General features: G+C 41.2%; 1 protein-coding gene across 1 annotated transcript in view; it reads right to left on the minus strand.

Moving 5' to 3' along the window:
• Positions 1-24,208, minus strand: part of TMEFF2 (transmembrane protein with EGF like and two follistatin like domains 2) — a 126,708-nt gene that overhangs the window by 90,500 nt on the left and 12,000 nt on the right. The gene's annotated exons all lie outside the window — the stretch shown is intronic.

The following is a 24,208-nucleotide window of genomic DNA, read 5'->3' on the forward strand; positions in this document are numbered from 1 at the left end:
TCTGAAAGTGTCTTGTTCTCTACCTTCCTTTCAGAAGCCACTTTAAGCTTGTTCTGGGTTGAATTCGCAACTATGCTCTTAGATCAGGTTGCACTACACTGATCAGGTTCAGCAGAATGCACAGACAAGGAGTAAGAGAAGGCAGAGAGAAGAAGGAAGGGGAGAAGAGAAAATGAGGGTGCATTTTTGGGAAAGTTGTGAAATGAGGCAGTTTCACTCTTGTGTTTTCCCTGCCACCCAAGTGAGCTCATTAATGCGTGCAGAGTTTGAGGGAGATTGATTAATTGCATAAGGGTCTAGAATGGACACGGTTATTGTCATTAATTCTAAATAACTACAGTATCATACAAATTGCATCTAAGGGGAACAGAAGAAGCTTTTGTCCCTCTCAGCAGTAAGGAAAATACTAAGTAAACACTGTTAATTATAGAAACAAAGGGATGGAGTCAGGCACAAAGCTTTTAGGTCACTGACTCCATTCACAGAACGGGGAAAGAAAGGAGGGTAAGGTACAATCTAACCTAATTATAGCTTTGTAAAAATTATTTTCAATCCATTAACTGAGATTTGGCCTACTTACATTGTAAACTTCTAGGGGCAAAGACATGTTCTTCTCAGTACTTGCCCATCTTGCAAAATGCAGACTGTGCCCCTGACCAGAGTTCCTGGGCCACAGTATGTTAATTCCCCATGCCATGAAGGTCAGCCAGCCTTGGCTAGCCACGTGCCAGCAGCTGTGCCTGCTGCTGAAGGACCTCTGGAGCTCTCCCTTGGAATTAACAGCTGGCAAGGCAAAATGTGGTTTAAGATTTGTGCAGTACAGTGAAAAGATAAGAGAGACTGTTCAGTCTAGTAACTGGTCTTTCCATGAAACCTCAGTATCTCTGGCATTAGAGTAGGTAACGGTCCTCTCCATGCAGAGATCAGCATGAGTCAGGAGCCAGGCCAGGAAAAGCTTTTCCTGAGAACTCAGGGGCGTACACACAGTCCTACCCAAAATCAGTCATCCAGAATTTGGGTCAGTGTAAAAAAAGAATTGGAAGAGTTACAAAGCTGAGGGGGATAGGACCTCTTGTGGAATGATCCCAAGTATCTTTCAGGCTGAAAGAGCTTTTCACTGAGAATGAGCCCATTATTTTTGATTTTCTATTTCTTCCAGGTCAGCTGTCTGCATAACCTGCTGTACACTGAGAACCACTTATTGTCATGGTTCTGCTGTGATATGCATGATACCTGCTGGTTTTGTGAAGGCCTTCGGTGCTGGGACCAAAAACACAGACAAACGGAGAAGGTGGGGGAAGGACTGAGAAGTCTTGCCCAGCTCTGTGACTGCAGAGAAAAAAACCCCAAAAATATAAATGCACCCCTAAAGATCCTGAAAGTGAAAGGCAATAGCAGAATTGAAACACATTATCTTAAAAGAAGCTAATTTAGAGTAATTCCTGATTTTAAAACGTGCTATGAGGGACTGCACAGTGTAGAAATTCTGTGTTCTTAAATGGCCCACACCTCCCAGCACGTCGGCGATTACTTTTCAATTGCGGGTGAAGAAGTTCCACAGTGTAATTTATAAGTCATCTCTAATCTGTGGAAAGCTCTGATATATTACAGGTAAAAGTGCTTCACTTCTTACACAGCAATCACCAGATGTCAGGAGTACAAGTGCTTGGTTCTGCCAGTATTCAGCCTCATGCATAGGTTTGAAAAACACGTGCAGAAGAGCTGGCCAGGAGCATTATTTTTTAATTAAGAGGGGAAAAAAAAGTCTTTAAAAAGCATCTTAAACTGACAAGGTGAGGTGTGTGCAATGACCTAAGACAGACAGGCACTGATTGAAAGCCATTGAGGTAATTCCCAAAGTAATTAGATCTTTGGACAACAAAGTGATGAAATAGGACAAATGACCTTTTCTCATTCGCACACTACCAGCTTATTTTTCTGATTTGTTCCACTCTCCAGGAACAGTATTTCTTTTAAATACTAGCAGGAAAAAAATATGGCTACAGCACTGAGCTGGGATGCAGAGTATCTGGATTCAGCGCCTGGCTCTGCTGCAGATTTCCAATATGACCTTGGGCACATCCATTAATCTCTTGCATCTCACTTCTTTAGCAGTAAAATGGAAGGAGAGCTACTACTTTTTCCTTGCCCGCTTGCTTGTCTTCTCTGCGGAGCCCGTAAGCGTTTTCAGAGCAGAGTTTCCTGGCATAACCACATCTATAAATTCAGCAGAGGCCACGAAAGTTAAATGCTGTGCTAAAAGTCAAGCCTAGAGAGGCCAAAGGCAGCATTTGGAAGCACTCTCTGGTTGCTGTACTACCCATACCTGGGTCTTTTCTCCAGCCTAGCACGTTCCCAGGCTGTCCTGTGCCCAGCACAGCCAGCACAGACAGGAGATGACCCCTTCCCAACCACCGGCCTTCCCACAGCAGGTAACCCAGTGGTGGTGCATTTGTGAGGTGGCCCCCATGACCTCAAAACCCCTCTTGAAATACAGAATTTAACAAAGTTTTAGAGCAGAGGAGGAAGGCAGGTTTCAGCCTAAGCTACATGGCAGCTTTTATGTTAAGATATAATACCAGATAATTACAATTGGCCTTACAAAGTTATAGTGAAAATTTACCATCCTTGGCGTCTAATCACCCCTCTGCTGCATCTGTGAGAGAGCAAATATATAAATATGCACCGATACACTTCCATACACGTTCTGTCTGTATATAATATGCAAATACCTATGTGTGTATGAATACATATCATTACACACCCACACATGATCACATTTCATCATAGAGAGGAATGTCAAAGTTGGTTTACCATCAGAATAAACATCCAACTTTACATATTTTTCATAAGACCTCTGTGAATTCTGTATAATTACATTTTTGAGGATGTATTTTGCAAATGTGCCAGATAACGCCAGAAGCACAGCTTTGAGTTGACTGCATTCTTACTCCCACCAGTGTCCTCGCTATGACAGTTTTGATACAAACAGTGTATATTAGATCATTAGTACAGAGACAACCCTCTCTCCCTGCCACGCTTTTGAAGCTCAGTCTGATGAATGGGAACTTGCTGCTTTTGTGTTGAGCTCGGCCAATATATCACACAGCTGTGCCCAGGGAATGGCACCTAGATTGCCTCTGACCACGCTTCTGGGGTGTTCCCTATCAGCAGAAACAAACAAACAAAAACACACAGCATGCCTACAATCAATCAAGATGCAATTTTCCAGAAGCATATCGAAGGTCATTTATTGCCTAATAAGGCAGCCAATTACCCAGGGCCCATTAAGTAGCACAAGCACTCAAACCTGCACCTGCACGTGTGAGATTGCCCAATGCCCCATGCAGACAGGAACATGTTTGCATGCCTCCCTCTGCCTGTTGCAGTCCCTCTTAAAAACCAGAAAAATATCTAACTTATGGAAGTGTGCAAAGAATGATGGGTCCAAGATTTCTGTGCATGAATGAGGAACAAGGATGGGCTTTCTTTTTTTTTTTTTTTGTTTGTTTGTTTGTTTTTAAATTTTAAACACTTACAGACTACTTCAAAAGACAAAACTTGTAAAATCTCTTCCCGTGGGGAGACCGTGAAATGACCTGGAAGGGGTGACAGTAATTACAATCAGAAGTTGTCCAATGATACAGCCTTATGCTCTACGTCACCCTTTTGTTAATCAAGTGGTTGTATTGATCCCCTCTCCTTGGATGCTTTCCTTTTTACCCCAGGGCCCGTGCAGTACTCGACATATGGGCTGCAGCTTGAGCTTTCACAACTCCATTACAGCAAGGCATTGAATATGATTTGGAACAGAGTGGGGCAGCCCTGCACCACAAATACCCACAAACACAAAAATGTTTGAGCTCTTCTGTAGTTAAATCTGTCCTCCAGAGATCACATGCCACTTCTATCACTGTTAGAGAAGCACAATAACTTTTTGATTTTCTCTTTCTGTCAGTCTCTGCATGACTCTCACAACTTTAGGATCAGATTTTAAAAGAATACTAATTCCCTACAAGCCTCATGAGAATAAGCAGCTTTATTCAGATGAGAAACCCCAGCCGGAGCCCCCACTGATGGAAAGGCTGTACCAGAAATCATGCTGTACTTGCAGCATTAAGGACCTTTGGAGGAGAGAGCTGCTGTGAACCAAACCACAGGAACTGGTTTTATACATTCTTCTGACCATGAAAGCATTCAGAAATCTGAATTTTGGCTATTTTTGCAAAAAGCAAAAAAAGAAGGTCTCCTTACATCCATATTTATGGACTCTGTTATTTTTCATTTTTGTTCAAGATCAAATTCTGACATAAACCCGCTCTTCTCTGTTGACTTTGCAATCACCCACGCTTACACTGACTCTGCATTGACCCTGCTGATTCTCCTTGTAATTTCCTCCTGACGTTCTCCTGTGCAATCTCTCCTCTGAACACTACGATGATGATCAGTTACCTTGCAGAATCAGTGGCTGGTTTAAAAAGTTGTATTACACCTTTAATTAAAAAGACAGTTATTACAGTCCTATTTGAAATTCTGTTCTTTTTCTAAAAAAAAAACCAACCAAAGAACAGAAGAAATACAACCACATGCAGTTTCTTTCCTGCTATGTTCATAAAATTGGAAAAATTCTGCTGGAAAATCCTAAAGTAGTGCTGTATATTTAAATTTCAAGACACACTAAGTTTAGAACAAGATAATGTGGCATTTTAATTATAGGTTTTCTATTTATATATTTCCTGTGTGGCACAAGCCCCCTTTAAAGCAAGCATGTTTTAGAGTAACCAGTGTTATTGCAATTTTTTGAATGTGCCAGAAGCTTATCAGCTAAAATATGTTAATTTCTCTAATGGGGTAATGAAGTCTAAATGCTTTCAGGAAGACATTGCTATGATAATGGGTCTACTTAAAACACAACATTAGGAGAACCTTGATTACAGGTTGCTCAGTAGTTTCTGACTTCCTTAGGAACCATTGCTAATTTGTTGCAAGAGCGGCTGGGAAGGAAGTTCATTTCCATTTACTTAGTCAATCACCTTTGATAACAAAACCAAAGCGATGGCTGCTTGGAAAAATTCTATTAATACAGCTGTGTGATCAAGACTTAAAGACTGAACTAGAGCTGCAAAGACTTTGAGGATGAAGCGAGTCCAAGCGACGTGCAGGGGATCACGTGGATGGTGAGGTGGTGGCACCAACAAAACAAGCTCATGGACAGTCACAATTAAGTGACAGGTTTGATGAGACAAGAAAAAGGCAGGAGATGAATTATCTAAAGCTATGGAGGTGGCATGTCTGCTAAGGAACCACCTGACCAAAGTCTGTGCACCTCTCTGGAACAAGACTCTGCATTTTTACTTGTGCAATGCTTGGTAACTTGGAAACTCCCCCATCAGAGCCTCCCAGCTGCAGGATCAGGTCAAAACAGGATCAGCCAAGCCAGCAAAGATTCAGCTTGCTGCTGAATGGGAGAGCAGGCACGGGGTGTGTATCTTGTGTGTATGTGGGAGCATCTTGTCAAGCAGCAACCTATGTACAAGCTTGTGAGCTTATACTGAAAACTAGCTGAAAACTTAAAAAAAAAATAAAAAAAAAGAGAAAAAGAGATACTTCTGTACTTCCCAATTCATCACACCAAGTTCTGATCTCAGATATAGCATCTGATTTCCATTATACGAAAATCATGCAAGTCTGACCCTTCATACAGATACACTCTTTGAAAGGAAAAGAGTTTGATATTTGGCTCGATTCGTTCAGCTGGGACTATGCTCTCCCTAGTTGTGGAAACAAATGGTGCTGTAAATGCAGCAGTATTGAGCTCAGCATGATCTAAGTGAACTAAATACTCTAGCATGGGATTTGCATTTTCTCTTTTATCAAAACAAATAGTAATCCACTCATTAAATCCAGTATTTCTGTAATTAATTTGCAGTCATTACAAATCACCTTTAATTGGATTAGCTATAATTACAATAAAATAATTTCTTGAAACCATGTTATATTTGTGGGACTTTTTTTTTTAATTTTATTTTAGAGATATGAACTCAGGTGAATATTATGAGAACAAGAAACACTTTGGAAGTAAATACTAAAACCCCTAACTCTTTATTTTTGCTGAGATCATCTGTGTATTGCCTCCTTTCGTCCCCAGTGATCCCATCTTGTACTTGAACTTTACAGACCCCAATTAGCCAAGGCAGTGACTCACTGATGCTCCTCTGCTGCCTGACCTGGCCCCGCAGCAGCACACAGTGGCAGCTGGTGGGGGCCCTCAGGAGTCTAACGGGCATCATGACTCTCCTTTCCTCCAGTGTCAGTCTGTCCCTGGCATTAATCACCTCATTCTGATGCAGGAGGATCAAAGCCATGCTTATGTTTTAAAAACAGACAGGCATTTTCCTTAGCACAGCATGATATGACTTTAAGGAAATGATTCCTCTGAAGCCTCACATTTTTTGTGGCAAAACAGGTCCCTTCACAACGTCTCAAGTTAGGCATCCAAAAACTACTTTCCATGCTCTGAGACTAACACTTGCATTAAGAAGGCAGCCCTGGCCCAGGTCTGCACTGGACACAGAACCATTGGTTCCAACCCAACTCATACCCCACTTTTGGAAGGCATTGTTTCACAGCCAAGGGTGCTGTTGACCAACTACACCTCTTGGGTTTGGCTCTTCCTCTGTTTATGCTAACACAGCTCCAGCGACTTCAGTCAACGTTGGCTGGAGATGTGGAGCACACCACACACAGAGGGGACATTCTCATGCACTGTACATGATTTTACAGCTGCAGAAGCCACCTAGGTTTCTCTGCTCATATTCTGAGATGAAATCAAATGTCATATAAGGAAGAAATCAAACACAAAGGGGGCAATGACCTAGGGACACAGCTGACCCTAGACAAATGGAATAAATTTGCTGGAAACACAGGGTTCTCATTCAAGACCTTTCATTCTTAAAATAAAATTACATGGTACATTGGCAGGAATTCTGGCACTGCTCTAACACCAGTCACAATTTCACATTTAATACATGCTGTAAAAATAGCACATTTGATTCACATGAGCATGTCATGTCACATAAATGTTGCACCGTTCTGCAAGGTACATTTTCTACCACGTATATGCCTTCCTCTCCACTTACTCCAGCTCTCACAGCTCCTTGTGACAAAAGTCCAGCAAGATCTAATCAGGCTGAGCAATCTGAAAACTCATTTTTTAAACAGGTGGAGTCAAACTGGCTACTAAAGCACAAAACAAAATTTTCGGGGAAAAAATAGGAGGAAGTCAGAAAGGTGTTATATTTAAAAAAAAAAACCAAAACAACACAAAACTCATAAATGATGCTCATTTTATGCAACCTGAGTTTATCAAAGGCTCTGATGTTTCTATTTGACCAACTCCTTAAAGAAAATGCATCTCCGGGGCTTTCAACAGCATCTCTTCTTCCACTGCTGTTCCTCACATATACACCTCTGTGTTGATCTGTGTCCTGGTCCCCATTTCCCACGACACTTCAGGTCTGGTGGGTGCAACACTCACTCTGATTAGGAAGTGAATTCTTCCATAAGGGAGAGAGCAGTGGGCCTGACAAGCACGATGCTGGCAGACCGCTCTAACCATGCGGCATCACACACAGGCACACCCATCCTCTCCAGCTCCCCTGATGCCCCTCCGGAGAAAGTAGAGGGCTGCCCTTCCTCAGCCCCTTCCTGAGGCACTTTTAGGCCATGCCTGGTCCTGTGCTGAGGCACTGCACTGCAACAGTCAGCAGAGGACGAAGGTGTTTTCTGAAGGGTGGTGCACGGAGAGCGTGCGGCGAGGGGCCGGGAAAAGCGCAAGGCCAGCAAAAGGCAGGGCAGGACCTCGGCAGCCCACAGTGAGCTGAGCTGAGATTGCTGCGCCTGACAAAACAGCTGGATCGATATGTAAAGGAGAAAGAGGGTAGAGAAAGAGTAATTAGAACGAAACATAACTTTCCTCAGTTTCTCTTCAAGTTCCATGGTCAATCACGGCATAAATGATGCAGAGCTCATATATTTAGCATCTTTGTTCAAGACATTGTGTGGCCCAATTCATTTTGCTTGAAAATATAGCCTCTGACTTGATGCTCAGACATTAGGCAGACATTAAGTATGTTAATATTACAGTTGTAATTGCATGCTTTTTTCCTTCTAATTTTGGAAGGATAATTCTTTGGAATAATTATATAGAGGGTAACTTAAGTTCTGGGACATGTTTGAGTCACCAAGAGTCACATCTGCACTCCCGCAGAAAGGCTTGTTGAAATCCTGAACATTTTTATCCTTGCTAATTATAAGAGCTGGGAAAAGCAAAAAGTTGGTTTATGCCTTTTAGGAGAAACACACAGAGTCGATTTGAAAGACGCTATAGGGATTTCCTCTATTGGAAATAGTAGAGCTGCTATGACAAGTTTCTGACTTTAGATTTGCTGAAGATTTTCCACTTCACAATTAGAACAGTATTTTATGTTTGTCCAGTACCTTCTTGCTTAAAGAGCACACAGCCCAACTACAAACAACATCTCTCAGTTCTTACAAGCTTCCCACACTGAACTCGCACCCTGAGCCAGGGATGAAATGGAAGAGGATGTGCAATCCACTGTACACAGACAACTTCAGTTTCTAGTACAGTCACTGCATAATAGGACACTAAAATACTCTCAAAAGGACCGAAGAAGAAAATTACACACAACTGAAACTGCCATTTAAATGTCAGGCTTGCGGAATTCCAACTCTGAAGCTGCTTATTTCTGAGCAACCAAGGACCCATGAATAAACAAACAAATGAAAAGCTAATGGAACTTTTCAGTGTTCAAAAATGTGATTTTAAAACCTGAACATCTAACATTTTAACAAATTCATCATCAGCCAAGATAGGTTCAAGTGAAGCTGCTGCACCTTATTCTCCTCTTTCCTTGCCCAGTTGTAATGCAGATTTATTTCAGCAGCCCAAGGTCTCTTAGTAGTGTTTATGTGCTACCCGCAGGTCTGGAGTCCTCTATTCATTCACATTATTTAAATAATAATACATATGTATAATCCTCCTTCCTCCTGTAACTGTTCTACTTGAAGAACCAATTAATTCCATTTGTTACTTCCTGGTGTATTATTTCTTCTCTACAAGCTGGAATCCCTTTAGGAACCCTGTCTGCCCTTGACTACTGATTATTTCCTTGGCTTTTCAATCATCAGAGCCTCTTCCTGTGGATTTTAGAGCATTATTGTGATTGTCAATTTTAATAATGCGGGTTTTCATACTCTGCGCCTGCTGCAGGCCTTTACAAAAAAAAAAAAAAAAAAAGGAAAAAGAACAATCCTGCTTTCCATAGCTTTAAAAATAAATGAACCAATTGTTTTGGTTTTTAAAAATTATATTTTTTAAAAAAATATAAATAACGTGGTCTTACTTATTACGTGTCCATATATTATGTGATACATATACAAACACTGACACTCACACAGCTCTTCTCTCCTTCTGGTACTGGTCCGAGGAATAGCCATAAAATGCCTTAGATTTAAAGAAAGCGAGCTTCCAAAAGAACAAAGCAGGAAAATGATCAGCTATTTAAATGCCTTTAAGCTGAAGGCACAAAGTTCAACTCTTCTTTGAATCCTGAACCCCTTGAGGAATAGCACAAACCATTATATCTGATGGGGCTACACCACTCATTTTCAAGACATTATGGATGAAAAACATTTAACATATTTTCAAGAATTCATTTGTTGTGTGAGCACCTGACCAAATGATCCATCAGCGCTTGAATAAATTCAGAAACAAAGGCATTTCCCGAGGCATCAGACTTCAGGGATCAAAGTTTTGGATCCCTTGTACTTCCTTTTGCACTATTAACGTGATTAGGGGAAGCATTAAGTGCCTACATACCCCTGTGGCTGGGTAGATAGATTAATTTAGCTATTAGGTTTCAGGCAGAGCTACATCACCACATTCAGCCCTACAGTTGCAGCCTTGGAAGTTATAAATCCGCAGCCAATGTCACTGGTCATGTCTATTTGCCTACACCCAGACTGCTCTGGCATGGAGTGCATAAAGGGTATTAAAACTCCTCCCTATGCGTCTGGTTAGGTGGACAGCACAGTAATGCCTTCAGTTGCAGCAAGGGCTTCTGCTGATGGTTTTGATAGTTGAATTAACACCATAAACAAAAATGACACTTCCTCTTAATAATACTCTGCTCTGTATTGCCACCACCACTTGAAGTGGTGCTCTGGAGCTGGGAACAGGAATAGAGTCAATGGGAAGTTTCTTGGCTGTTACCTTGGCTGAGCTCCACAGGATGTATCTCCTGTCCTGCTGCCTGAGTGGTGGCAAGGTGCCCACACAGTATTTTTAAAACTGTTCACCGTGGCAATGCAAAATTAGGCACAGATCTGAGATTCCAGTTACATCTGTCTGTAAATAAACAGTGCATCTGCTGCCTGGGCTGCACAGACACTGAGAGGCTGATGTTTGCGAGGTTATTCAGGACCAGCTGAGATGTAGCGCTGCCCCAGTTTTGTCCAAATAATGATTTCCAAATTAAACCCACCATAAGGCTGTTGATCAGACCAAGCGAGAGCTCATAGATGTACTGTATCTCTGAGCTTCCAAATGCTGCCTTAGCTTCTTCCTTTTAGTTACTGATCAACAGAAGCACAAGTTCATCTGTTTTGAAGGATGCATTACGAAAAAATACAGCAAACTGCAGCCAATTATGTGAGGTTATGGGAATGCACCACAGTCAATCACCTAAAAATTAGTAACAGTACTCAATATAAATAAAACTAATGATGTCCTATTAGCACAGAAAATTGTGTACAAAAAGCACAGGGAGGAAATGGACAAGTCGAAATGCTGGGAGATAAAATGTTTTCAAGAGTAGCAGTGCTTCCCTAAAACAACATGCATCTTTTACAAAAGAGTTGAAGCTGAAAGGAGTAGACAGAGGCAAACAAGGTAAGGGCTAGCACAGGAAAAGGTCCTCAACATCCCGAAGGGTCTCGTGTTCAGTTTTCAGAATCCAAGGAAAAGAGGACATACAGTGAAATAGGATGCATTTCAGCAAAGGGATCACTATCATATTAAGCTCATTATCATATCGTCAGACCCCAGCATTTAGGTTTCTTCACAGCTGGTTCTCACACACAAACATAATTCTTTACATGAGACCATTCATGTTCACATTTACACTCTCATCTTGTTTCATGAGCCAAGCATTCATTGGTAGGTTTCAGTGAGCCATTTCCCACTAGGGTAGCTCAAGGATGAAGCTTCTTTCACCTTCTTTGGAAACAGCTGCTCCTGGTCATCTCCAGTGACATGATTTGGAAATACACTGACCCCAGTCTGATTCATGATGAATATGCACATAGAAACATAAAAATTGTGGGCACGCATTTATGCAGAATAATGCACACAAAATATGTATTAGGCTCCCTTGTAATGCTCCTACCTACAAAAGGTTAAATAGCCGTAGGTGAGAGACAGCTATTTAAATGGACCTTTTTATAATGCCAAACAATAATGCATTCTGGTTACCTTCTGACATGGCTTACTTCCAGTCAGCATTGAGGAGAATTACTACCTGATTTCAATACATCTTGGTTCAATTTCATGCAGGTTTATTGTCTTCTAATTATCAACATAGCAATTTGATCTGCATCCAGATTAAGGCACTGCCCTGACTTCTAACACCAGAGCAACGCCTGTGGTGCTGTGCTGATTTCTCAAGTAGTAAGCAGTTTGCTGCTGTCTCACATCCCCAAGGCACAAATAAGCAGATGCTGCATTAAAGCTTGTTATACAAAACTGCTTCAGTTGTGATATACATTTTTAATACAATATACTGAGTGCGTTACAGCAAAAACTTCCAGGGCCAGTAAACTCCTACAAATTCATTAGCAAGACCTCAATTAAGTCTAGCTGAAGACTAGATCTAGTTGAAAGCAATTGTCAAGAAGCACCAGAAATGAGTGAAAAGCTTGATCATGCTTGCCCTACTTAAGCCGGGATCAGTTTACCATTTCAGTTTTCTGGACATCAGTTGGGATTGCTTCTCATCAAGGACAAGCTTCACTGACCTTTCTCTTCTTTTTCTCACAAGGATACTGTGGTTGGTTTAAAAGCTTGAATTTTTTTTTTTTTTTTTAATTACAATTCTGAGTGTAAAAGCAGAGGCAGAACTTTTGATATTCAGAATAGTTTCTACAGAGTAGACATGGGTAGGCAAATGTTTTGGAGCACGCCCTGACATGCTTTCATTCATGGGTAGGTTTAAAGGATCAGAAATTATACCTTCTGTTTTTGAAAGACAAGCCAAAGGAGAAAGCAACATTTTCACTCCGGCATATTTGCATTTCTTACCTACATTCTTCTCTCTCGGTTGACATTGTCAGCTGTAGGATGACAATGGAAGAGCACCTTTGGAGTACTCTCTAGCTAATCCTCTACAATGCCTGGAAACTGTACAGTGAATTGGCCATTACAAAGGAGCTCTTGAAAAACACATATTTTGCCTTTCTTTCAAACAGAGGAGAATCTGTTGAGAACTTTGAAGAAACTCAGGCTAGGAGGGGATTATTATTCTAAACGTATTTGTTTAATGACAGTACAATGTAAAACATACCAAAAATTAATCTGGCCAGCAGCAGTCTGAGGTTTAGATAAATCATCTGATGGCTGCCTCTGGTAAACATTACATTTATCTCGATGGTGTTTATGGCATAACTGTCTGCTGTTGCTAAGAGCCACATTACACCAGCCTTGTGTGACTGCTTACCTTAAAGAAAGAAGTTCTGTAACTCAGCCTTAGGATTACTGTCTTTTATGAAATCCTCTGGCACTAAATCTTTCCAGACAATAGCAATGCAATCATACCCAGGGGCATGAGGTAACAGAGGAACTTTCCCTTCCTCACTGCTGATTATTTCTTCTGTGCTCCCTTGTGTTTCTTCGACACCTCTGTTGGACATACCCTGCACGTGCTCCAAAGGGTCACCAGGCCAGGGTGCTCTGAAATGTCTACTCCTTCTCCTCTTTATGTACATACATGACCCAGACAGTATGCTTACTTTTGTCTCCACAGCGTGATGACACCTTCATCACCATTTTTCCCCCTCATGGGAGGTAATGAAGATGAGGGTTGCTAGAACTTTCAGCATGCTCATAAGCCCAGCTGAGACATCAAGCTGAACCAGTCTAACCCCTTATGAAAAACAGTAGAAGTGACACGAAGTCCTAAAAAATGCAAAAAATTCTCACTGCCTGTCCTACTCTGAGACACTACCATTTGACAAGTGACACGGCTAAATGAATTCTCTGTGCCACTAATTTAAGACTGGAATTTGCAGGGATTTACACAGTGACACTTGTATCATATATGCTAGCACCTACCACCACTGTATAAGTAGTGGGGCACTAATTTAACCTGACCTTACTAACTTGTGCAATCTGACAGCTTCCCATGCTGTTCACTGCTGTCAGATCAGAGTCTCTTGAGGATCTTATGTTCCCTCTATGTCCCTTCAAATTAATAGCATTTCATCAGTTAGTTGCACAATGCCATTAAACACAGAAACAGCAGAGATGACTGTATGAGGCCCTGATCCTGAAGTCACAGCACTTCTACAGGAAGGGAGAAAATGCAGATTATATGCCTCACCACAATGTATCCCCTAAAACAAACAGGCATGCGTATTTCTAATTATACACATTGCACTAATAATCTCTTCAATAAAGACTTCTAATATATCTAATGAAATATGATGAAAGATTTTCCCTGCCCCTAGCAGCTGTTCAATTCCTTATTTAAGACAAAGCAAAATCTCTCCTTCCTATGAATTAACCTGAAAAGGAACAAAGCACAAAGACCTAAAGATAAAGACAGGAAAATACGATGAAGAGGTCTGATGAATTTCCAGGCTACTATGTGTAGAGGTTTCTTACCATTTTTTTAATCAACTCTGAACCTTCTTGTGTTCTGTTTTTGTAATTGTTTGCAAATATATATATAACAGTCTAGAAAGCTACTTTATAAATTGTAGCACAGGAGTTGAGATGGAAAGGAGGTACTTAAACTTCAGGTAGAGGGTAGATGGATATGCACAAAGAAAACATGGAAAATCCTCTGGAATACTGCCCAGTACCAGCTCATGCCTGTTTTCAAGTAAGAACGAATGCCTAAAAACCAGAACTTTTCACTTCACACATACTATTGTCAATTAAAAAATGGTTCCCCAGTGCTGCCTGCAAAGGCTTCACAGGGTAATGCTCCTGCCAGCTTTTAAAGGTCCCCTCCTGCTCTTTCTGTGGCACCTGAGTGAATGGCAGGACCCTGCCACTGAATTTCTCAGCCACTTGGCTGAGCTTTCATTTCCAGTACAGATACACAGGTGCACCACCCACCACCAGGTCCTAAGAAGAGAGACAGGACACCAAGAAGGTGGGTCACGGCCCCACTGAAGCTCCTTCCACAAATGGGGCAGGGGGTACAACACACTATGATGTCCTGTACTACAGGGCTGAGTGGCCAGCTGAGAGGGGACAGCACTGCTGTGCTGTGCCACAGGGAACTGGAGGCAGCACATTATACTCACCATGGAAAAGCTCGCAGTTTTGCAAATACTCAAATGCTGTATTTCTTGGGGTTGGCTACACAAGGGCAGCAGATTGTTCCACACATTACTAGAAAATGCCAAGGAAAAAAAGAAAAGACTAACAAAAACTTTCAAAAATATTTGAGAAAACCTGTGCCAAAATCTCCTTAAGACGTGTATCCATGACTAAGCACGAGAACCCAATTGCTTCTGCCATGCAGAGGGTGCTGCTTGCTTGTCACAGTCTAAAAGCACTGGTGCAGCAACAAGCACAGCTTAATTGCCAAGAAGCTTACATATTAATAGCAGAATTTTCGGTCAGAAACATGTGAAAGCCTGTAGGCTTTGGAGCAGTAAAATAGAATTGGGGCCGTATGGTGACAGAACAAAGTCTGCTGAAGAGTGTTGTATTTTCTGCCTTTGAAAGGGACTTTCCAGAGCTGTCAGCTGAGCTGCAGAATTAGAAACCTGACATTGCAGCAATGAGTTTTTAGATTTCAAGCTGTTCAAATGACTTCTCTCCAGGGAGGAATATCTAGCATGCAGGAATCAATAGTGAAGCAGGTAAAGATGTCAGTGCACAGGGGCGGCCACCCCAATACCATGCCCCAGACAGCCAGGTATATCTGCCAAAAACGAGTCATGAGAGAGGATGATGGAAAAACTTGCTCCCTCTTTGAATCAGTACCAGAAAGATGATTAGACAATTCACCACATTTGTGAGATTGCAGCTTGATTATATTTGCTTCCACATTACAGACTGATCTTCCATACACCCTTGGTTCACACTATGCTAGTGCTCCAGGCCACTTTCTGAAGAGATTATAAAAGAGCCTATTTTATCATATCCTCACCTCTGAACACATTACAAGTGACACCGCTTAATTTTAGCCAATCTGAACTGCTAATTAGATGTAAACAGATTGAAAAATTGTACACACAGGACAACTCATTTTTCAAAAGGCCACTGATCTAAAACCTGAGTCCATCAATTCACTTCAACATTTGTCTAAATGAATTACAGCATAGACTTGTCCTGCACTGGCCTTGTGATTCATATAACAGGCTCCCTCCTCTTTTGATGAAAACTTCGGGCACTGTACAAAAGAATAAGTTATTTATTTATCAAGGCCCTATTATAACAAATATGAAGATGACTCTCTATCTAAATCTACCGGACAACGTGTATGAGCCAAAGCAATTCCAGTCTGCTCTGGTACCTTCTCTCTCGCCTCCCAAACACATCATACACACCACATCAAATGCAGGGAGGCTCTTTGTAGTAACAGATAAAAATCAAATTATATTTAGTCATGATCAATACTGGTTGCAACTTCAGAGCTCTTTGGGTGCAGATCCTCCCCTTGATCTTGCCCCTTTACACCAGGAGAAATGAGGAGGAAAAGAATACTGGACAGATCCTCCAGAGGCAGCTGGTGATCCTCCTCTTCAGGACTCCCTCCAAGCACCAGCTCAGGGTAGACCAGTAAATACACCAGGAGTCAGAGAAATACTGCAGGACAGGGAGAACCCCAAAGGGGCCTGTCATGACTCAGGTGAGATAGGGAGCTACTGAAGTTATCCAGTGCCAGGCAAGATAAAGAAGTCCTAGGATGAAAGGCAGCATGGTGTGGCCTATCTCTAAATACACAGCAATTAGCAGAGCGTTATGCATGAGGTTTTCCACTTGTTACTAAAGCCCACATTGCTTCCCCTACCTGCATATGTAAATGCACACAGTGAGATGGGAGAGGGCAGAGAGAAACACTTGTGTGGATTCTGAAATGAACAAACATATCCACAAAATCAGTCCCTTTCTAGACTGCTTAACACAGCAATCTTGCTGAACAAAATAGACTAAACTCTGCCTATTTCATGTGTAAACTAATTTATAGTACCTAGAATTAAGGGCCTGCTAAGCATATGTTGCAATCTCCCACGCGACAGAGGCCCCGGACTTTAAAATTCATCCTCATTTGAGCAGAGCAATTCAGACACCCAAGTGTCAAAACCTCAAGTGATGCAGCATCCTACAAAACTTTTAATCACTTACTTCATTGTGCTATTGCCTTCATTTACAAACACACATCTAAACTTCCCTCGGAGTTTGTCTAGCTTTAATTGCCAGCCCAGCATCTCATTAGACCTTTGTCTGTCAGCATAAAGAGCCCTGCTGCTCATTTGTGTTCCCCACACTGGTACTTACTGATCATGACCTATACAGCCCTTGCCTTTCCCTCGACAAAGCCAAAGGCATCGAAGCTTTCACAGCAGTGTTTGTCACCCTTGGCAGCTCACAGCCCTCTCCCCTGCTTCTCAGTACTTTTGGAGCTACTGCCACCACCTCTGGTAACGGTGGAGGTAATCTGACATCCTTAACCCTGCTCATGAGTCTGATTCTAAAATATACCAGGCTAATGGTGGCCCTTTGCCCCGTGTGTTCACAGAGGACTCACACAAGCCCACTAACCATCAAAACTCCAGCTTTCTTTGTGGCACCACTGTTTCCAGTGGCCTTTCCCCACTCACTCCTTTCTTGTCTTTGCTCTGTGGTTGTGGCTTTGCGTTTGGCCACATCAGAAGGCCTGCTCTTGCACCAGTGTACCTAGCTGCAACCTTGAACCACTCGTTTCTTATTCCCCAGTTATATCTGTTGAGCACTTGATGGATGAAGAAAGTATGTGCCCATGTATGTCACTGGCAAAGCAAACAAACAAATAAATAGCATAAGGCTGATCCCTGTGCTGTCCATCTCACAACAATAAATCCACTTATAATTACATCATGAGAGGCAGTTTTTATTCCACTAATTGTGTACTATGTCAATTTCGCACGGTTTTTGTCCCTTAATCATAGTTTCATAGAGCAGCATGCCAAATACTTCACTGACATCTACATACAGTGTATCAAGTAAACTTGTAGCTTCATAAATAACATTTCAATTAGTTGACAGGATCTATTACATCAGCCCACATTGCTCAGCATTAGTTCTCTTTTATTTCTTTATTGAGCAGGTCCAGGACTGAATGTCCTGCTCTACCTCAATCAATGTCAGATTGGCAGGCCTATAAATACCTGGATTTTTCCCACCTTACTCTTTGGAATACCCACGCACCTACATTCTCTCAGACCTTTAGAACTTCCCCATGTTCTCAGACTTACCGAAAACCAACACTAAAGGCCCTTAACTAGCTCTCTTTAAACTCCTACCTGCAAGATTTTTGGGGCTGTAAAGGTAAAAAGAGCCTTGCTTCAGGGCACCATCATTATCTAACTCCCATGCAGCTAGAACAAATGAGATCAAGAAGTCCAAGGAATTAAAAAATTCATGTGAAATAACATGGAATGGTTTTGACTTCTTCTTTCTTGAATAATGATACTTTCAGAATGCAATTTAGACATCTCCCTATTGTAGAACATTTTGGGCTTCTGTTCAAGTATTCTCCTGAGCAACAAGGCCTAAAAACATTTTATGGGTTTAAGTGAAAAACTAAGCACTTTCTATAACACTATTAAAAAAACCTGGGCTAAAAGACTAGGGGCAATATTTTAAGAACTCGTAGTGCTGTACCATAAAATTTTAACTCATCTGGATTTGATTATGAATTGTTCTGGAATCCTGGGCTAACACCACACTCATTAAACTTGTTCTGTATGTGCAATTACATAAAGTAGGTGGCAATGCCCAGTTTGATAAGTCTCTGGTAATCAGTCATGCCCTTCCTGAAGATAAGTTCACACTGACTTCAAAAACAGCAGGCAAAATTTCTGGTTTTATTTCCCAACCTTTGAAAGGAAAGAAAGCCTCTTAGACAAAAGGGAATTTAAATATTCAGTGCAGAATATATTAAATTTGCCAGATGCAGCTGAGGTCTGAAATGCAGGAGTTAAAGAAAAGCAAGTACATGAACCTTTAGAGAGACTTGGCAGTTTCCATCCCATTTGTTCTTTTAAAGATCTCATGAGAGCATCTAACAAAATCCTATGTCACGCCAAAAACAGTTCAAAGCAAGCTCACAGTGAATCAGCTTCTTCAATCACTAAACCACAGAATATATTATGAAGAGATGAATGAGGATCTGAAGTAGTTCTGGTCACTCCAAGGCTGCCTCAGATCCCACTTGAGTAAGACATCCACATTCAGAAAAAAACCTTAAATGGCATTTAAGGATGTGATAAAAATTAAGCATGTGCTTGAACACATGCTCTTACTCCATGAAGTAAGGGGGTTTTTAGTAAGTATGGTAGTGTTTGTAGTAAGTATGGTAGAGCCATCTGAAAGCTTAAAATCCATTTTTTCCCTATGGAAGAACTCGCTGCACAGAAAAGCGAAACAGTGGGCTAGATTTGCCTCTCACTGTCATCACAGCAAATCTCTAGTGACTCCACAGTAGTCAAAAGAAAAATTAATCCAGGTTTACAGAGATGTAGCAGACAAATCTAGACCACTACATCTCTCTTGCTGTGTTTACAATAACACACCAGTAAATGAGTATTTGCGATTGGACGCACCCGTTTTAATCTGTTTGCTGGAGTATCACTGGATTTGTTTGATGGTTTGATGACTTAGTTATTTGTGGCTTTACAGATTGCACATGATTAGACAGCACATTTTGGATTTTTTTTTTGTTCCATTTTGATGCATAAAAGCCGCTTTTACTCTTCAAGCAAAACCAGAGCATCCTCAGTATTTTTTGATGTAGGTGAACATCTTTCATTCACAACCTCCTTGTGCAGCTCTGAACTACTTACATGAAGTGCTAAAAATCATAAAGAATTGCATAATGTAGGGAAGAGGCTATGAATGAACGTAATTCATACTTCTCGCCTACAGAAGTCTGGATCTTCTGCATCTATTCTTCTTTTTTTTTTTTTTTTTTTTTTTTCGCATTAATGGCTGAAAAGGAGCCACAGATCATTCACTACCGGTCAACTCTTTCCCATGGTATTTCTCAGTGTTGATACCCTGCTTGATGGGTGGGACCTGCGCACTCACACCAAGAACAGAGGAAAGACTTCAGCCCATTAATAACAGTGTAACCAGTTACAAAACACATCCTTTTTCATTGGATTTTTGCATGCTAACTTCAGATGCAGCAAGGGAAATGCAGGCAGAACCCAGGCAACTAAATCTCAAACCAGCATCTTCCAGACTCATACTTCATCTATAACCATGGAGAGCTTCAAGTTCACAGGAGCTGTGGGGATTTGCCTGAACACCTGTCAAGCGGGGTTGATGAGATCAGTACTTAGCTCAAATGAGAGATTAAGGGGAATCCAAAAGCTGGTATTCCCATCAACTCCATACCTTCCTAGGATTTCCAAAACTGCTAATGCATCCTACCCGGCACAAAATGCCTTCTAGGCAGGGGCCTAGAAGCCTGGCATTTGTGAATGCCCAAGTGCTTCTCATGTAGTCAACAAAAACACATGGGAACTTCATCCTTTCTTAAGTTTTAAAGGCCACAAAGAGACATTAACTGCCTTTTCCTGACCTAACTCTTATATAGGTCAGATGTGCACCAGCCCTGAACTAGAAGTCATGTAATCATGTTAGGACAGTGAAGAGCCTGAGCTAATAAACCCAGCCTTTCAAGGAGCTTATTGGTTTGGGCTCAGTGCCATGCTGAGGTTAACAAGGTAAAAACCCGTTTAACAAAGGAGACATATATTTGACCATCCACCGTCAGGTCAATCATTTAAGATTTAAACATTTCCTCCAGAGGTATTTACCAACTCAGTTCACGTTGCTTATAGGTGATTCTGTACCTTCTGATGCTGCTTTAAATTATATCTCCCAAATTAAATTAGAGTAGAAAAGCTTTGCTATTGCCTTATTGCAGTTGACGATAGTATCTGGGGTCAGCATCTATTCTAAATTCACATGAGAGAAGCCTGTTACACCCAGGCAAAGAAGGGGTGGGATCTGTAGCTCAAAATATCAATTCCCTTTCTTTCTGAGGTTAAACTGGAACAGTCAGAGTATTCTCCCATGTATTAAGAACATGTGTATATATGTGTGTTTATCAGCACTGCATTTTATACACTGCTTCATTCAAACCAATATACACTCCAGGCCTTATGGTGCATTTTGGCTGAAGTGTGATTGCTAGGACAGTGTTTACAGCAATATTCACTGTGTTCTGCATAGCCCTGCCCATCAATCAACATTGTAATAAAGTGGAAAGGGAAATCACTGGAAATGCAGCAGAGCTGCTGAATTCAAGTTACTCATACAAAACCAGCATGGAGACAAATGCAAATGCAATTGGGTCAAAGTAGTCATTTGCCTGTTGATTAAAGAAAAAAAGATATACATGCTGAATTATGGTTTGCCTTAAAAGAAAAGCATAGGATTCAAAGTGTTAATTTTTTCCTCCCTGTTTTCTCTGGGTTAGTGTTCCAAGATGACTGCTGCCCCATATAGATTTATAATACGTATGTGTTTACTCACACATCTCTAAGTCAACATGAAAAGTAGACCAGAATACCAAATCTATCATTAAATCTACATGTTGGCACCTACAAAGAGCTGCAGGACTTCAATTTTTTCAGGATAAGATTGAAGGGATAAATTGAAAGAATGAACAAACAAACAAGACATGCTTATCCTTAAAATACACACACAAAACAAGAGAGGCAGAGAGAGGGAGAAATGATGGTTTGGGAGGTTGTTGATTTTCAGTTTAAAGTAGCATAATCTCTGATTCTTTCTGGATGGCATATGGGTCTGCTGACAAACACTGTGGTTCAAAAGACCCAGCACTGGCTTGGCTCTGAATTGGCAAGGGTTATTCCCAATTCGGACACTGAAGTGTGATGCACAGTTTTTGCCTTACTTGGATATCCAGACTCTGCTTCACAGATTTTATTCTCTCCCTCACTGTGAAGTGCCTCACTGTATCAGGGTGTACCACACTGGAGTCCTAATCTTATAATTAGGACCTCTAGATTCTACTGTAAAATAAATGGTGATGATGATATTAATGAATTATGACTTGCTTTTTTCATTCTGCTTTAGTATAGATCATAAAGAATTAACATAAAAATCAAACTGGGATAAGATCTGTGTACCCAGGGGCCCATACAATTCCCACTGAAGTCAGTAGGACTTGAATGGAAATCGAATGAGGCTCTGAAACTAATTCCAGGTAGGTGCTCATGCACTGCCTTGCTGGTGATCACAGCAACACATGGTGTGACAGTCACCCACAGTAAATCCATTGGACTGTGAATGAAAGCCAATCAGCAGGGCTGAGAGTACAGACAATGCAGGGAGGAGAAAGATGTGTTCAGTGTGAAAATGAAACCAAGAAGAGATGTCCTCAGCCCATTAAAAGCTATAATGAAATACTGCATCTCAAGTTTGTCGCTCTTAGAAGGAAGCTAGGAAACGAGCAAGAATTCATTATAAAGCTGCTCAAGACCAAAACATGAATCATTGGGTTCTAAAAAAACCCTGTTGTCTAGAGAACAGCATAGATGAAAATGAATGGAATCTCTTTAAATTACTCTCTGTATAAACTCTCTCACATTCATCCTTTCTGCGTTTCTGATTAGTATCTTTCTGGGATGTGGGTTTTTAAGTAATTCCACAGCATACTCCCAGTTTCTGCAATCAAAACACAGAAATGGCTCTTGATTCTGCATTTTTTGTCTTCATTTACAGGGAAAAACGTCTTCTGCAGAAAGAAACTTGAACACCTACTGTCTTACCCATCTACTGGATAGCCCCAAAAGTGCATGCTGAAGGCTCAGTAATCGAATGAGATTAAGGTTTCCCCCATCACTTCACAAATTAGGGAACTTCTGTATGTTAGCGCTGCATAAAGGAGAATTAAATCAACTCAGGAAAAGCCCTTAAGATCATTGAAGTGCTAAGAAGCTGGGACCTCTCTGATCACAGTGTGCCTGACAGGAAAGCAAAAAAACACAAATCCTACACAATAAATTGAGAAGATTTCTCTGCAGACTCAGGTAGAAATATGTGGAAGGAAAACACAGCAGCAAAACACAGCCTCTGGCTGTATTGTTCAAGCTCTGCCTGGTTTCCTGAGGAGGTCTGTGTGACCACATGGTGTGCTTGTCTACATTTGTCCACTGCACCAACCCCTCTCCAGTTATTTCTGAACCCTTTAGCAATTCTAATTTCATGTGATGAGCTCTGGTAAGGGAACAGCAGCAATGGAAGCTGAACTGGTGTCAGTCACAGGGGAAACCACCTGAGCAATGATGAAGTGTTGCGCTACCCTGTGACTTGTCAGCACTCCAATAGAACAAGAAACCAGGCAAATCAGGCAGAGAACGACTGTTCCTAAGGGCTCCCAGCGCTCACGGTATCTCAGGTGCCTCACTGCAGATATACCCAGCACCTCTGACACCTACAGCCTCCAGCACAGCCCCACTCTGCTGAATTAGGTAGAGGTATGGCTGGCTCGGAGGGTCCCTATGGTTGCAGTTTTGCTAAAAAATGCTTTTTTAACAGCTACTGGTTAGAGAAGCATAAGAAAGGAAATTTTTCAGAAAAGCAGAAGTCACAAAAGACTGCCTAATACCTCAGGCTTCTCATAGAAACATATCCCACTCATGATTGCTGGAGTGGATTTTACAAGACTTTCTGTGATGACATCCAAAATTTATTACAGCTTTTACAACAAGACCATGTCTAATAAAGAGTGATGTAGTGTCAATATTTACTTGGCTGGATTTAGCTTCTTAGGGCACATAAATATACTTTTGTACTTTAAGAACCACCATAGCTACCTACTAAATCTTGAATAATACAAGGCAGCTTTGTAGACCTTTAAACACATGTACCAACTTGGTTCTTTCTCCTTCAGGAATCTGCTTCCTTACTACCTGCCCAGTCAGACCCCAGGTCCTGTTCTGCTCATCAGAATTCTGCCAACCTTAGCTTCTAAAACGAAACTGTTTGGAAACCTTCCTTTTAAATTCCTATGCTTTTTGAGAATGGAATTCATTACTTTCAGAAAGTGGTCAGGTTTGTTTTCCCACCTTCTCAGTACACAGATTTAACAGAATATTCTGAATTGGAATGGACCCACAAGGATCCTTGGGTCCAACACTTAAGTGAAAGGCCCATATGGGGATCAAACCTACAATATTGGTGTTACTAGCACCATGCTCTAACCAACTGAGCTAATCTCACGTTATAAAACAAACTGGAAATCTTATCTATTGTCCTTGGTACATGCATGAACAGTTTTGCATGGCTTCATTAAAAAACTTAAGCGACCTTAGTATGAAAACACTGTCATTCATATAAATCAAACTGCAGATTTCTGATAAGCACTGAATAAGGAATTTCTCTGGTGTAATGGTTTAGAAAGACAACCTAAAAGGACCTTAGAGTAAAATAGGAGTAGCTGGAAAAAGTTTTTTGAAAATTATTAGCAGTATTTTATGTTGTGGTCTTTGGTGAGGCAGACCTGAAGCGTTTTAAAGTGTCCTGACTTCCAGAAAGCAGTCTGAGTCCAATATCTGAAAATCAGGTCCCTTGCAGGTGCCTCATGCTCACGTTGTTGACCACTTCATAGGTAAAAATAATACTTTATGTACACATGGCACTCTCTAATAG

This window comes from Myiozetetes cayanensis, unplaced genomic scaffold (genome assembly GCF_022539395.1).
Source record: "Myiozetetes cayanensis isolate MyiCay16 unplaced genomic scaffold, myiCay2020 scf9, whole genome shotgun sequence".
In the NCBI taxonomy this organism is placed as follows: Eukaryota; Metazoa; Chordata; class Aves; order Passeriformes; family Tyrannidae; genus Myiozetetes; species Myiozetetes cayanensis.